This window comes from Balaenoptera borealis, assembly GCF_965194805.1.
Source record: "Balaenoptera borealis genome assembly, chromosome: 16".
NCBI lineage: Eukaryota > Metazoa > Chordata > Mammalia > Artiodactyla > Balaenopteridae > Balaenoptera > Balaenoptera borealis.
This window is the reverse complement of record NC_138872.1, coordinates 45,119,079-45,133,830: the sequence shown is the minus strand read 5'-3', so window position 1 is coordinate 45,133,830 and position 14,752 is coordinate 45,119,079. Positions and strand designations below refer to the sequence as shown.

Below are 14,752 nucleotides of genomic sequence, written 5' to 3'. Positions count from 1 at the left end.
GGACCATGCGTCAGTCTCCCCAGTGAGGGGAGGGGGCTGGACACTCCCCCTTATGCTCCACTCCCCACTGGAGCCGCGAATCCTGGCGCTCTGGGTGGATGGTAAGGACCCAGTACCCAGAGGGAACGCTTGGTGGAGAGTGGCAGGACCTGCCGAGGGGCTGAGCTGGGGCACCTAGGAGACTGTCTCTCCTCAGAGATTCGAGAAGGGCGTCCTGGGAGTTGGGAACTCACTGGCTTTCAGCCTCCACAAGGGATAAAGCACCCATCTCAGATTCCAGTCAGAGACCCCTCAGGGGGTGCTCCCTATGTCCTTTTTATCTTAATCAGATGTTTGCGAGAGTCCAGAGATGCTTTCATAGAACCCATAGAATTCTCCCTGTGCTCTTTAGTGCCTATGGAGATCCAACCATCCCCACACCCATCTATCCATCTATCCATCCACTCATTCATCCATCCATCCATCCAACCACCAACCCACCCATGTCTCCATCAATCCAACCATTCATCCATCCATCCATCCTTCTATCTATCTATCTATCCATTCATCCATCCATCCTTCTATCTATCTACCCATCCATCTAGCCATCCATCCATCCACCCAACCAATGTTAATGAAGGCCTTATTATGTGCTGGGCTCAGCACTGGGATTCTAGGAGAAAACTCCTGCCTTCATGACCCTTGACATCTCTTAGAGTGGACAGATTTGAACATGTTGAACAGTTGTAGCTGTGACAGGTGCCTCAGGGTGTCAGGAGAGGTCCTGACGGGGTTGGGGGGTGGGCAGTTGGGACAGGATCCTCTGGGGAAGAAAGGCAGTGGAGCTGGAATTTAAAGGAGGAATAGGTAAGAGAGGAAATGACGTCCACATGGGGGAATAGCACGTACCAAGGCCCTGTGGAGGGAGGGATATGACCTTATTAAAGGAGTGAAGGAAGGACGATCCTACGAGAGCCTGAGGAGTGAGAAGGAGGACCCGGGGAGGGGGAGCCCTGCTAGCCCAAACAATGACCACTGGCGGCTTTGTTCTGAAATCCGGAAGGAAGCACTGAAGGGCTGAGACCTGCATGTAGAAGCTTCCCTCCCTCTGTGCTGCAGGGAGCGGGCGGAGGGACCCAAGCGGTGTGGGAGGACCACTCGGCTGGCGACCGCGGTTTCAGGCGTAGATGAAGCTGTGTCTTTCCCTTTTCTGTGGAAGTAAAGCAACTATAAAAAAATTTTAAGAATAAAAAATTTAAAAACTAAAGAACGAATAAAGAATGAAAGCAATGCGCTTGTGCCGTGGTGTGAGCTGCTTCACTGACCCTCCTGGGTACACTATCCCACCTGTGCAAAACCACACGAGGACACACCTCCCTGGGGCTGGCTTGTGAGTTTCCAGCTCTTTGAAGGGATAGAACACATTTACCCTAGGTTCAAATCCCTCTCTGCCACTCACGGGCTGTGTGACCTTAGACAAGCTGCGGGACGTCTCTGTTCATGCACAACAGTCCATGGCGGTTGCTCGCGTCTCGTGGGGCTCTGTGAGGGTTCAGTGGGCTCATACCTGTGCCCGGGGGGGTGAGGGGAGCCACTGTCCCACCGGAACACTGACCAGCCAAGACCACGTGAACTCTGCCTCTGGCAACTGGTGTCAAAGCCTCAGCTTGGCCATTTGCTGGCTTTGGGATGGGACCCAAGCACTACACCTCCAGAGGGCTTGGTTTCCTGGTCTGTCAGAGGGGCAAACGGGAATCCTGATGCCATCACCCCTGGTGTGGATTCCGTTAAAGTAACCGAGAGACAGAGGCACTGGCCGTGGGGCTGGAGCACAGCAGACTCCTTGCTGCTACTCTGCCTGCAGCAAAGCCCAGCGAGGCAGACCCCACACTCCCACCCGTCCCCACGGAGCAAAACTGAGAAGGAGGAAACCTCTGTTGCGTTGGCTGCAGACAGGCAGCTTTTCTTTTTCAGACTCTCCACCCCGCACCCCAGCCCCGCCCCTTTAGAGCCTTTGTATGGCTCCTTGGCTGATAAACATGCTTGTAGAGCATTATTGATTTTTCCACATTTCGTAAATAGTGTCCTCATGTAATTTACCATGCACAATATTTACAGAAAACTTGACTGGGTCAAGCATTGTTTTTAAGGCTAACTTGTGCTCACCTCCTGGATCTGGCTCTGACCAGCAAAGCCGCTTGTCAGCACTTGGAAAGAGATAAATCACCAAAAAGAACAGCGCTTTCGGCAGATTCTGTCTCCAGGACGGCTCGGGTGTGAAACACGGGGTTGTAAATCCTGCTCGTGCGGCTGGTCTGGCAATTTTCAGGATCCGTCTGGCATTTACAAGGTTCTCAGTGGTTCCAATAAGTGGGCATACAATTTAGCCCTAATCAGACAATATAATTTTATAGAAATAAAAATGATCTCTATGCCTCACATCCAAGATTCGATTCTCGGTGAAAGAAAAGCAATTACACAACAGTTGTTAGAAAAGAGGTCATGCAGGTTGAATACATAGAATTCATTTCCTTCGGGAAGCTGACAGGGAAATCTTGGAGATTCCTGAGGTGTGTCGACCGGATCTGGAGGGGCGGATGTCTCAAGGATGCATCGGAACCAACCAGGTACATCCAGGTCTATGGCCAGGGTCTCTCAGGTGGGCACTGGGCCACCACTGACAGCTGGGGAGCCTGGGATACTGAGGAGCCCTGTGCCCTGCCCCAGGAGCACGGGCGGAAGCTGGGCCTGTCTGCCAGGCCAGGACTGCTGCCTCAGCCTTGCGTGGCATCCCCAAACAGGAGCAAATGAGTAGTAATTCCCACCTTCTGCAGTTGTGATCAGTAGTCAAAGTGTGACACAAACCCAGGGACGTCGGGCAAGTATCTTCCTCTCTGGGCCTCAGTTTCCCAGAATACAAATGGTGCCACCCCTCACCCCCAGAGGCGTGGGATTAAATGATGACCTAGCACAGTGCTGGGTGCAGTTAGTGTGTCATTATTACTCATGTGAATACTGTCTCACATTTACTACGAAACAGTTCTTATGATTATAGCTATCATTTTTGCCCCAGCTGATTCTCAAGGGAGCCCCCAGAGGGTGGAAATGTCCAGGGGCCATCAGGAGGCCCACGCACCGCTGGTTTTTGGAGCAGAGACAGCCTGTCTCCCCCTGGAGGTGAGCTGGGAGCTCGACTGTGGGCAGCGGAGCACTGAGACCCTTCGGTCAAGTACTGGGGTGTCCAATCTGTGGGAGTGTCGGTTATGGAGTTCCCTGGGAGCGCCCTAGAATCTGGTCTCTCGAGGGTATTCCACAGAAACTTGGCATCATCGTGAGATGTGAGGTTAGAGGTTCCAGATAAAGTCACCCTGTGAATTCTCCTCTTATGCCTGGCCCAGGCTCCGTGACTGCAGGTGGGTGACTCGACGCTCCTGGGCCCTTAATTTTCCATCTATGAATGGCCACTGTGACCCCTGACCCTTTCTGCACAGCAGGGGGAGGTGAGGGCAGGGAAGGCTGGACCCGGCGGACCCACAGCCCGTATCCATCGTCTGGTGAGGGCATTCTCTGGGCAAACAGAAGAAAGATGCCCCTGCCTTGACCTCCCATGAAGAACGGACTGACTGAATTTAGTTCAATGCAGTCATTTTGAAAATGAACCAGTTTGCTTCTTTAATAACCCTTTTCTTGAAATAACCCTTTGCAAGCTGCTTTGATTCTGTCCGTCTCCACACCTGCACCTCCCGAGAAGAGGGACGAGCGTAAGGAGAGGAAAGGGGAGCTGGACGGGGCAGGGACTATAGCACAGGCAGTTGGGGGCGGGGCTGCGCACTTGGGCTTGCTGGAGGTGAGGATGGCACCTCGAATCTGCCCTGGGCGCAATGGAGAAGCATCCTTATTATTTAGGCCTTCCAGCAGGGACTGGATTTTCACGACTGACACCCCAAAACCAGCACTGAATCCTGTTAAAACTAATGAGAGTCAAGGTACAGACAGTCCAGAGTGTGCAGAGGCCCCACTCAATTTCCGGTGGATTCAGCTGCCATGGCTCCCCTTAGCCTGGATTCCCCTTTCCCGAGCTTGGGCTCATTTGTCTAATTTTATTTCACTGGTGGCTGTGTCATCATCACCTTTCATTTCCCATAAAGGTTCTGAATTACGTCTAATTTCCATCTGCAACGATGAATCACGGTGTCCACGCCCTACCTGTCTCCAGCCTGGCCAGGGGGACATTCCTTCGCAGGAAACATCCTTGGCAACTTCCTCTGAGTGTCCTGGTTTCTCTCGTCTCCCTTCTCCAGTGCTTTTTGGAAGGTAAGTGTTGGAAAGTGGCCTGGTCCCCAGATCAGGAGGATGGCAACGGTGCCCTCGGGCCTCTACTGCAATGCGTGGTGTCTCCCAAGGGGGGAGGTGCCACTCCCAGTCGGTGCAAAGAGGTCACAGCCAAGCCTTGTCTCAACTTCCAGACGTTGGCCTCTTTATCTGAAGGAGAAGAACCATGGGCCCCAGGTTGGGTCCGGCTCTTAGACATTTTTTATTAGACCCATAGTGTTTGTAAAAATGTGAATTAATTACGACTATTTTAGAAGTGTAAGATTTTACATAAAGATCTGGATTTCTGGCTTCTTTTGAAAAATAAAGTCCCTGACGATGCTGGCCCCCCTCTGACGTGGAAACCAGTGGTCCGGTCAGTGCCCTCTGGGTGCTGCAGGCCGGGTCCTGTAGCCCTGGGGGCCTTACCATCACTAAATACCAACCCAGCGGCCCACCCGCCCTCATCTAAGCCACAATAGTTGTTCAGCTGAAAGTTACTTGGGGTCTATCGGGATTCTGTGTACATTTCTCTCCGTAGGAAGTGGGCTGGGAGATGCACTCTCTCATTCTTCCTAAGAGAAACTCACCTGTGTATCTGTTGGCAATAAGCTTCAGGAGATGCCAGAGCCTCCTCTATCCAGGGGTAAACCTGGACAGGTCTGAGCCAGTGATGGCATGTCCACCCCCTGGCCAGCACCTGGACCAGGGCAGACATGTGACACAGGCTGTCCGTGTGGGGTGAGGGAGAGTGCTGGATGCTTCGGGAAATTTCTCCTTGCCCTCAAACAAAGACATGAGAAATGGTCACCCCATCCTCGGAATGGTCTTAGGAGTGTTGGTTTGCAAAGCTGACGGAGTCAAGATGAACTGGCGCACTCAGAAGGGCAGAGCATGAAGAGGGAAGGAGGCTGACCCTGAAGTCACCCTGCCTGAGACTTCTTATATGAAATTATTAGCATTTTTTATTAAAGGATAGACGATTTACAATATTGTATCAGTTTTGGGTGTACAACATAGTGATTTTTGTAGATTATACTTCATTTAAAGTTACTATAAAATATTGGCTATATTATAGAGCACAGGGACTTGTTAGCATTTTTAATTGTTTGAGCAACTTATACATGGGCTGTTACTTGCAGCCAAAGGCATTCTTTCCAGACTTTGGGCTCTAAAGATTTTACTCTGTAGGACAAGAGCTGACCCAGTGACCTTGGTAGACCTCCCATATTTGCAGGCCTTTTGTCTGTTTGCAGAATCAAATTTCCACACAACAGCTCTAGGGGCCAAACTCTGTTCCCCCCACCCATATTGGAAGAGAGAAAAGGCTTCTGGTTGGGCTCTTTCTGGGGGAAGTGTTGGCCTCCGTGCCTGGTGCCGACAGGGAGAGAGGCAGTGGGGAGGCGTCCCCCCTGCAGATGCTCCAGACAGGGGCTGAGACAGTGACAATGAAACTCTGGGGAAGACTGGCCTTTGCTCGTCCAAACCCCAGCAGCCTGCCTGCACCTCAGGCCCCATGAAGGCGGATGCAGTAGGTGCCCAGAGGGGGCAGAGGGCAGACATGCCCGAGCTGGCTCGTCCCACTTGCTTGCCCGTTGCCCTCCTCTCCCCGTGGGAACCTCATGGGTGGCAGAAAGGAGGGGGAGACTCCAGATGCTTTCTAGACCCACAGGGGGAGTAGCTGCATCCTCGCCTGCTCAGGATCACACGTGATGACCTCACAGCACCCAGAGCAGAGGTGGTTCCACCAGTTTCCCATAAAAGGGCGAAGCCAGGAGGCACGGGGGCTGCCCGCGTTTCACCTGAGTGATTCAGCGAGTGTGCTTTCTTTTATCCCTGGTGTTTTAAAGGCAGAGTGATTTTGTTGTGTTAACAATTCATCTCTGAGCGCCCCCCCCCCAATATTATAATTTCAAATGGTGACCAATTTTCAGGAGTGAGGTTGTCACGTTGCAAAAGCAGCTGGTTCCACAGAATTCAATGAAACAAATGTATTTTAATTCGACGCAAAATTTCTAGTTATGGGTGTTGAGGGTGCAGAAACACAGGAGTTTCCTTTACTAGGAAACTGCATAACTCAAGGTGTCAATACAGCTTCATAAAGGATGTGGGGACCTGCCATGATGGAGCTTTAATGTTGGGTTCTCCCCCGCAATCCTCAAAGATGCAGCAGGTAGCAGACTTTTCACCCAACTCAGCAGATGCTCAGGCCTGGGAGTCTGAGTCAGCCAGGCCGCAGGTGCCCAGGTCCCTCCATGCCCCCGAAGATGCTGCAGAGCAACCCCCCGCCCCCGCCCCAGACGATCCTGTTGCCCTTCCTGCCACAGACATGCTTCTCACGGCCGTGGGCTGTCACCTCTGTTTCCCTACTTCTCTCGTGTCTTGGTCACGAGTTTCTCCACCTCTGCATGAGGATTGGATGGAAGGAACTCCATCTCCTGCCAGCCACAGGGAAGCCAAACCCACCCACTTGGGCCCACTCGCTGCCTCCCCAGGTCTTAGGAGTCAAGGCTGAGTTAGTCCCCCATCTCCAAGGCTGCAGTCTTCGGCAGGATCAGGCCTAAGGCCTTGGGAAGGTGGGGTCCAGCCCTGCGCAGGGGGGACCAGTGAGCAGCAAGGCCTCCATCGGAGAAGATACCCAACTGTCAGCACCGATGCCGTTCCTTGGAGACAATGTCCCCAGAAGGTTCCATCTAACTGGTAACACTCCAAGGACAAAATAGCTCACTGTCTCCTAGCATCAGGGGGCCCCCGCGTTTCCTATAAAGGGCTGGATAGTAGATGTGTTTTCAGTTTTCTGGCCCATATGGACCATGTTGCAACTACTTTAGCTCACAGCAGCCACAGACGTTGCGTAAACAATGGGGCATGGCCGTGCCCAATAAAACTTTATCTACCAAAGCAGGCCGAGGGCAGGATTTGGCCCACAGGCTGTGGTTTGCCTAACACCACTTACATTTACACGATGCCCTTGCGGTTTACACAGCATGTCAGCCGCATCCACCACCAGTGGGCCATGGGTCACTTTTAGCCAGCTCATGGGTGGACCCCGTTAACAGGAGGGAAACCTGGGATGGCCAAGGGCCAGGAGAGGACCTGGGACCCAGGGAAGGGAAGTTGAAGGCCAGCTTGGATGCCACAAGTTGTCAGGACCTGAGACCAGTGGGACAAAGCCAGGAATGGGGTGGGGTGATTCATCCATCAGCAAACAATGGAAGAGGCCTGTCTCTCTCCCTCTTGTCAGCTAAGGTTAAGTATCTTCAGCCTGGTTCTGACCCATGCTGATGCTTGGGATCGTGGATCAGGAGAGAAAACTCCTCTCTGGAGCAAGAACACAGGTCTTCTCCCAGCTCCGGCCCACCTCCCCGGCTGTGTGAGCTCAGAGCACCCACTTGCCATGCAGGATGGCAGGAAAATGGGGGCGCTGATTGGAACTACCTTCCTGGAGTCACAGACACTTCATGCCGTGAAAAGCTGGCTTCCCTCCCTATCAGCAGGGTCCTCTGTCTACCCGAGGAGATTCGGTCAAGATGGCCACATGGAGTCTCACCTTCGTGCAAACTCCGCTCGTTTTTATGCTTTATTTCTCCCAAACCTTCTGCCCAGCTCGAGCCTCTGTCTGGACAGAGGTCCCTGGAGAACAAACAGTAGGACTCCCAAACCATCTTGGGTACTAAATTCCTTAGCTGAGGCAGACAAAGAACTTGGGAAATGACTCAAATGCCAGGAAGGAAGTTTAAAAAAAAGAAAAAAAGGCTCATTTAAAGCAAGCACAAAAAATAATGAAAGGCTAACTAAAATAATAAGGAAGGCACATGACATCAGCACCATTTTCCTAGCAGTGACTCCAGCGCCCACTCCGAGGAGCTGGGTGAATTTGGCATTGGGAGGTGGGGGACAGAAGGGATGGAGCCCTTTCTGGGAAGGTAGAATAGGTAACTTCCTTTGTGCATTGTTATCTCTGTCGACTGAAATAAAATGCACAACCTAAAAGTTGAGAATTATGTTTTATCTGGGGGACAAAACTGAGGACTTAAGCTAAGGAGACAGCCTCTCAGTTGGCTCTGAGGTGAGGGAGGAACCAGGATATATAGGAGTCTTTGCAACAAAAACCAAATAGTCGGAACATCAAAAGATTACTGTTAAAGAAAACCAGACATCTCAAGTTAATGAATTTAGCACTTTTCTGTGTACAGGAAGATGCAAGAGTCTGGGCTCACTGAAATCATTCCTCTGATATATATCTTAAGGATCTGGAGCCAGTATCCTGCTCTTCTCCCTCTTGAATCCCCTCAGGGTGCACCACTGGGGTGGCCGCACTGGCTGAGGGCTTGAAGGCACAACATCCTTTGTTTACTGATATGGCAGGTGACATTCTTGGTCCACATCTCTTACTTATTGTTGAAGCATCATTTACCCAGAGGAAGGGGCACATACTGTAACTTGACAGTCCTGTGCATTTTCATCAGCTGAACTCACTCACGAAACCAGATTGAGAAACAGGACAACCCCTGGAGGCCGTGGCACCGTTGTCCCCGACTAGGACAGCTCAGACGGTGACTCGGTGACCACGATTTGGTCAGTGGAGACACGTGGGAGCCTGTCACCCAACCCCTAGTCTGTGGGGCTCAGCCGTGTTGGGCGTGAATGGCTCACCTACGTCTCTGTGCTGAGTGTCCCGCTGGGTGAAGATGCCACCATTCTTAAATCCATTCTATTGATGAGATTTGGTTGTTTAGGGATTTTTTTGTGTGCTATTAGGGAGGAATTCATGGCACTAGAGGCACCTTTCTCACTGTGCCTCCTTAGCAAGGGTGAGTTCCCAAGGAAGGCCGTGATGTCATCTGCTCGCCGAGCCCTGAGCCCCAGTCCCTTCCTTCCGGCAGAAGACGGAGGGAGAGGAGACGGGCGCGGGTGTGGGTTCCTTCCTCATCTTGCACTGGACCTGCATCCACTGACCTCTTACACCCCTCAGAGGTCCTTCTCATGCCCCTGCCTCCATCCCAATCACTGCGGTCTGAACACCTCACTAAAGCACGGGAGCCTGAGATAAAACAGACACCGTTGCCTTCCAGGAGCTCACAGACAGGTTAAGAAAATCAAAACAGAGTTTGATAGATATAATTAGAGAAAATGTGGCTGGAGTCTGGGGGAGGTTGAGAAGGAATGATGTCAGGGAAGTCCCAGAGCCTCAGATCTGAGCTGGGTTTTAAAGGATAATGTGAATGCTGCCCAGAACTAGGTGAGTGTAGACAGCTGCCTTATTCAGGACCAGAAACAGCAATGGACGGACTCGGAAACTGGCCCCACCTTTGGAGTAGAAATGGGAGTGGAGCCCGGTAGACTCAACGATGCTCCTTCCACTCAAATGCAAGCTCACTTTTGGGCGGCCGCTGCAGGGTGAGGGGTACAGGTGAGGAGCAGAGCTGAGGCCAGGCACCTGGGACCTCAGTCCTGACACATAGGCTGGCAGTCTGATGTCCAGGGGCTGCACTCGACCTCCCATTCAGGTTGCCGCCAACTGGCTGCCCGACGTGTCCATCACAAGTCTCTCGCTGGCTTGGTGGCTTTTCCGGCCATTTCCTCTCTTTCCTGGAAGGTGTTCTCCCACCTGTGATCCAAGAAGGCTGTCATCTTACCCCCAGGGACACCCGTGCAAATGGTCCCCAGGCCCAGGTCCGCGTCAGTTTGCTACGTGCTCACCTGGGCGAGCTCAGAGGACAAAGGTCTGCGGGCACAGACCTGGAGGGCCTTTCCAGAGGCACAGCCCGCAGTGGCTTCTGTATGATCTGTGGGCCCGCCTCCCCCAAGTCCTGCAGGTCCTCCTTCCTGACATAGCTCGGGGTCCCACTGGCAGCTTGTGGAGGCTGCTGGTGCCCATGTGTTTCCCATGTATTTTCTGAGAAATTACCAAGTTTTAAAAATTGGATATGAAGGTATGTATGTGATTTAAAATTCCAGCAAGATTTAGGAAGATGCAAGGAAGTGAGCTCCCTTCCTCCTCCAGAGCTCCAGGCTTCCTCTCCAAGGCCCTGGCCGGGAGCGAGCATTCCCAGGGCATCCTTCCACGGTCCTCTCTTCAAGGATAAACATCTCCATATATGTGTAGTCCTGTCCTGCCCAAACTTTGTCACTTAGAAATACATCTCGGGGGACTTCCCTGGAGGCGCAGTGGTTAAGAATCCGCCTGCCAATGCAGAGGACACGGGTTCGAGCCCTGGCCTGGTAAGATCCCACATGCCGCGGAGCAACTAAGCCTGTGCACCACAACTACTGAGCCTGCAAGCCACAACTACTGAAGCCGCGCGCCTAGAGCCCTTGCTCCTCAACAAGAGAAGCCACCGCTGTGAGAAGCCCGCGCACCGTAACAAAGAGTAGCCCCCGCTCGCCTCAACTAGAGAAAGCCCGCATGTAGCAACAAAGACCCAACGCAGCCAAAAATAAATAAATAAATTTATTAAAAAAAATAAAAAGAAAGAAAGAAGTCTTGGGATTGTACCTTATCAGCCCCACAGCCCTGGCCCTTCTTTCCAAGCTTGCATCAATGATCTAGTCTAGTGCATTCCTTAACCAGACCCCAAGAACTGCTTTTTTTGGGGGGGAGTGGGGAGGAGGGTGTCTGTTTTCCTATGGAGAGTTTGTTGTTTTTCTTACTGAAACATAATACATGGTTATAAAGTCAGCCCTGTGTGGTATGTGGGTGTGTGTGTTTTCTTGTTTCTATTTGTCATTTGCCTTTGGGCTGCATTGCTGGTATTGCTTTCTTTCCAGAAAATTCTAATTTTTATCTAATTAAAGTTTTTTACCCATGTTCTTGATGGCATTGGAATTTGTAGCGTGCTTAGACAGAGCTTTTCTGACCCCACGCCCATAAAAGAGTATTTCCATGCTTCCGTGTTTTCAGTAGTTCTACAGTTTTACATTTTCCTTAAAGTTTTTTCTTACATCTGGAGTATATTTTGATGAATGGAGTGAGTTAGAGATCAAATTTAATGTTTTTCCAGATGGTCATCTAGTTGCCTAATTTCATTTAACAACCACATCTTTCTGCTCTATTTATTTAAAGTGCCATCTTTATTATAAACTAAAGGCTGGTGCTATTTGGGTCTATCTCCGTACAAGGTTCTCTTCATTGGTCCGTGTGTCTATTCACACACCCCACACACTGCGTCATATATTCCTCATAGCTGCAATGTTTCAGGACATCTGGATTTATGTATCTGAATCTCCTTGTGATCTGACTCTTCCTATTTTACCTCATTCTTCCTTTTTTTTGTGAGAACTTCCCATAGATAAACATCAACTTATCTTGTTGAAACCAAACTATTTTTCTGTTTTTATTTAGACAACCGTAAACATATAGATTAACTGGAAAAGAGTTTCCAGCTGATAATGTGAAGTTATCAAATCCCAGAAGACAGAATGGCTTTCCATGTGGTCAGAGTATTCTTTTTTTTTCTCTCTCTTTAATATCTTAAGTTTTTGTCATAAGGAGGATGCACTTTGTTTATTCTATGATGTTTTTAAAATCTTTTCGTAGTGCTATCATAATTGGAATATTTTTTAACATTTTATTTTTTCTGACTCGTTTTGGTTTTTATAAAGTTATTGATTTTGCGAAGTAAACATCTAGCCAGGCACCTGACTGGACTGCTCATTACTTCTAATAGTTGTTCAGTTGATTCTCCTTGTCTTTCACATAGAATCCATCCATCTGCAAAACGTGATAATCACACCTCCTGTCTTACAGGTTTGAATTCAGTGCTCTCCTGTGGCATTGCCCTAAAGGGCTCTTCAAGAGTATGACACATGACATGGCATCCCCATAGAAGTGTCAGCTTCCAGGCTTTTATGCGACTGTTCCTAGCTTCTCACCACTAGGCATGTATTTTTATCGTAGTTTTGTCATGTGGTGGAAGCAAATGTCTACTATTCAACTGATTTTAAACATCAGAAACATGTTGAACTTTACCAAACGTTTGGTACCGACGTTACCAAACGTTTCCTTGACCTCTAAGGAAATGATTATATGTCTTTTTCCCTTTGACTTAGCAGGAGATGCTGGGGGAGACCCCTAACCCTGGATCCCCATTCACGGTGGGCCACCAATCTGCCACCTGCTGGGAGTGTGGGCAGCTAACGTCTTGCAGCTGCCCCTCACCCCAAGAATGTCCCTCAGCTCCCGGGGGCCCTTTACCCAGAGATCCCTGGGAGGCAGGGGCCCACAGTCACACTGTAAGGGTGACAAGAAGCCCTGGTCTCCCAGTGAGACAGGCAGCGTGGTGTAATTTACACTCCAGAGTCCCAGCTGGACGCCAAGGGATACCCTGTTGGCCCCCGAGGCTCCCTGCCTGCTCCGCCCCCCTCAGCCTTCTCCTGGGACCTCCCACTAGGAAGCACCTGCTGGGAATCCTTGCCTCAGGCTCTGCCTCCTGGGAACGGGCTGCAGGCTGACTTAGAGGAAGTTGTGTGAATGGTAATTGATTTTCTAAGATGGACCCAGCTTGCATTTCGAGGAGAAACCTTACGTGGTGGGATTTACTCTTTCTTTAATGCATTCCTGGGTTGTATTTGCTAACATTTCACTATGACATTTCCATCAATAATCATAAGGAGATTCGTTTATTGTTTTCTTCTTGTGTTTTCTCAGGATCTGCTTTCATATGTACTGAATAAAAATACATGTGAAGCTTTCTCTTTTTATTGACCTAGAGCATTTAAAATGGCACTGAAGGGACTTCCCTGGCGGTCCCTTCCCTGGTGGTTTAAGACTTCCCCTTCCAGTGCAGTGGGTGAGGGTTAAATCCCTGGTCAGGGAGCTAAGATCCCACATGCCTCACGGCCAAAAATCCAAAACATAAAACAGAAGCGATATTGTAACAAATTCAATAAAGACTTTAAAAATGGTCCACATCAAAAACAAAAAATCTTTAAAAAAATAAATAAAATGGCACTGAAAATACTTGTTACTTGAATTTGAAAGTTCCATCCAATTTCATAGAACTTATCTGGACCTTGGGTGATGGCTCAGGCCTTTAGTGACCTTCTTAATTGCTCCTTGGTAACCTGTCTGGTTAAATGTTCTATTTCTTCTGAGGTCAGAAATTTTTTTTTTAGATAAGGAAAAATACAAATTCTGTGTGTATTTCTAGAGTAACATCCATTCTATTTACTTACATGGAGTTAAAACATTCTCTCAAAGTTATTTTTATTACCTCAGTTCCTATGGTTAGTTCCTCATTCTCATGTATACTTTCATGTCTTGTGCTTTCCTCTTTATCTCCCTGCTATGAAAATAGTTTTGTTGTGTTTTTTCAGTATGTAAAAATGCAAATAGTATAAAAACAAATAAAGTAAAAATCACTCCAAATCCCATCCCTCTGAGATGACACTATTAATAATTTGGTGGCCTTCTCTTCATAACCCGTTTGGGCATCTATGCATGCAGATATATGCAGTCAACATAAGTGGGATAATGTCCACCTTATTTTAATTGTAGCCACCATTCTTTATATAAAAAAGGAGTGTTTTGTTTTTGTTTTGTTTACTTCTTCTTTCTCACTCCCCTTCTCCCACCCCCCAACACACACAAAGATTTTCACTGAATTCCGTAGCTAGTGATTTAGTCTCCAATATCGTGGTTTGGGGTTCTTAGTGCTTTTGTTTCTTCAAAGAGGTAATTTTCTGATGCTCATTTTCCTTGCTGCTTTTGGTTGGTTTGGAGGGAGCTGGACACGACTGCTGTTATTCTAACATCTTTAAAGGGAAGACTCTTGTACTCATTCCCATGGCGACTATAACATTTGAGCACCAATTTAGTGGCTTAAAACAACACAGATATGTTGACTTACTGTTTTGGGGGTTAAAATCAAGATGTGGACGTGGGCTGTGTCTCCTACGGGGGCTCAGGAGAACCACCTCCTTGTCTTCCCAGCTTCTGGACCTGCCTGCATTCCTTGGCTCGGGGCTCTTCCATCTTCAGAGCCAGTCACTGGGGTTCAGTGTTTCTCCAGCTATATCATCCTCACTCAGACACCTCCCCCCGCCACCTCCCTCTCTCACTTATAAGGACACTTGTGATGACACTGGGCCCTCCAGTTTATCCAAAAGAAACTCCTCATGGCAAGATCAGCTGATCAGTAACGTTAATTCATCTGCACCGTTGGCCCCCTTGCTGTGTAACATAAGGTATTCCCAGGTGTGGGGTTTCGGATGCAGGTGTCCTTAGGAGGGGAGTACTGTTTTGCCTGCGACAACTCCCAAACACTTTTTCCCAAATCCAATCCCTCACTCCCTGGGATTTGGGCCCCCTGACATTTGCTGAGCTGCATCTGGCAGCAGGTGTGAGCAGGGAACCCATCAGAGATGTGAGCGGGGGAGGGACACAGTCCAGAGGGAGTGACCTTCCCGGGTCTGAGCTTTGTACAGAAAGAAGCCCCCCTCCCCCTTGGAAGGCTCCCTT

The 14,752-nt window shown here is 49.5% G+C and overlaps 1 long non-coding RNA gene across 1 annotated transcript in view; it reads right to left on the bottom strand.

Annotated features, from left to right (window-relative positions):
• The window catches only part of LOC309613470, a 254,337-nt gene that overhangs the window by 214,812 nt on the left and 24,773 nt on the right, over positions 1 to 14,752 (bottom strand). The window lies entirely within an intron of this gene.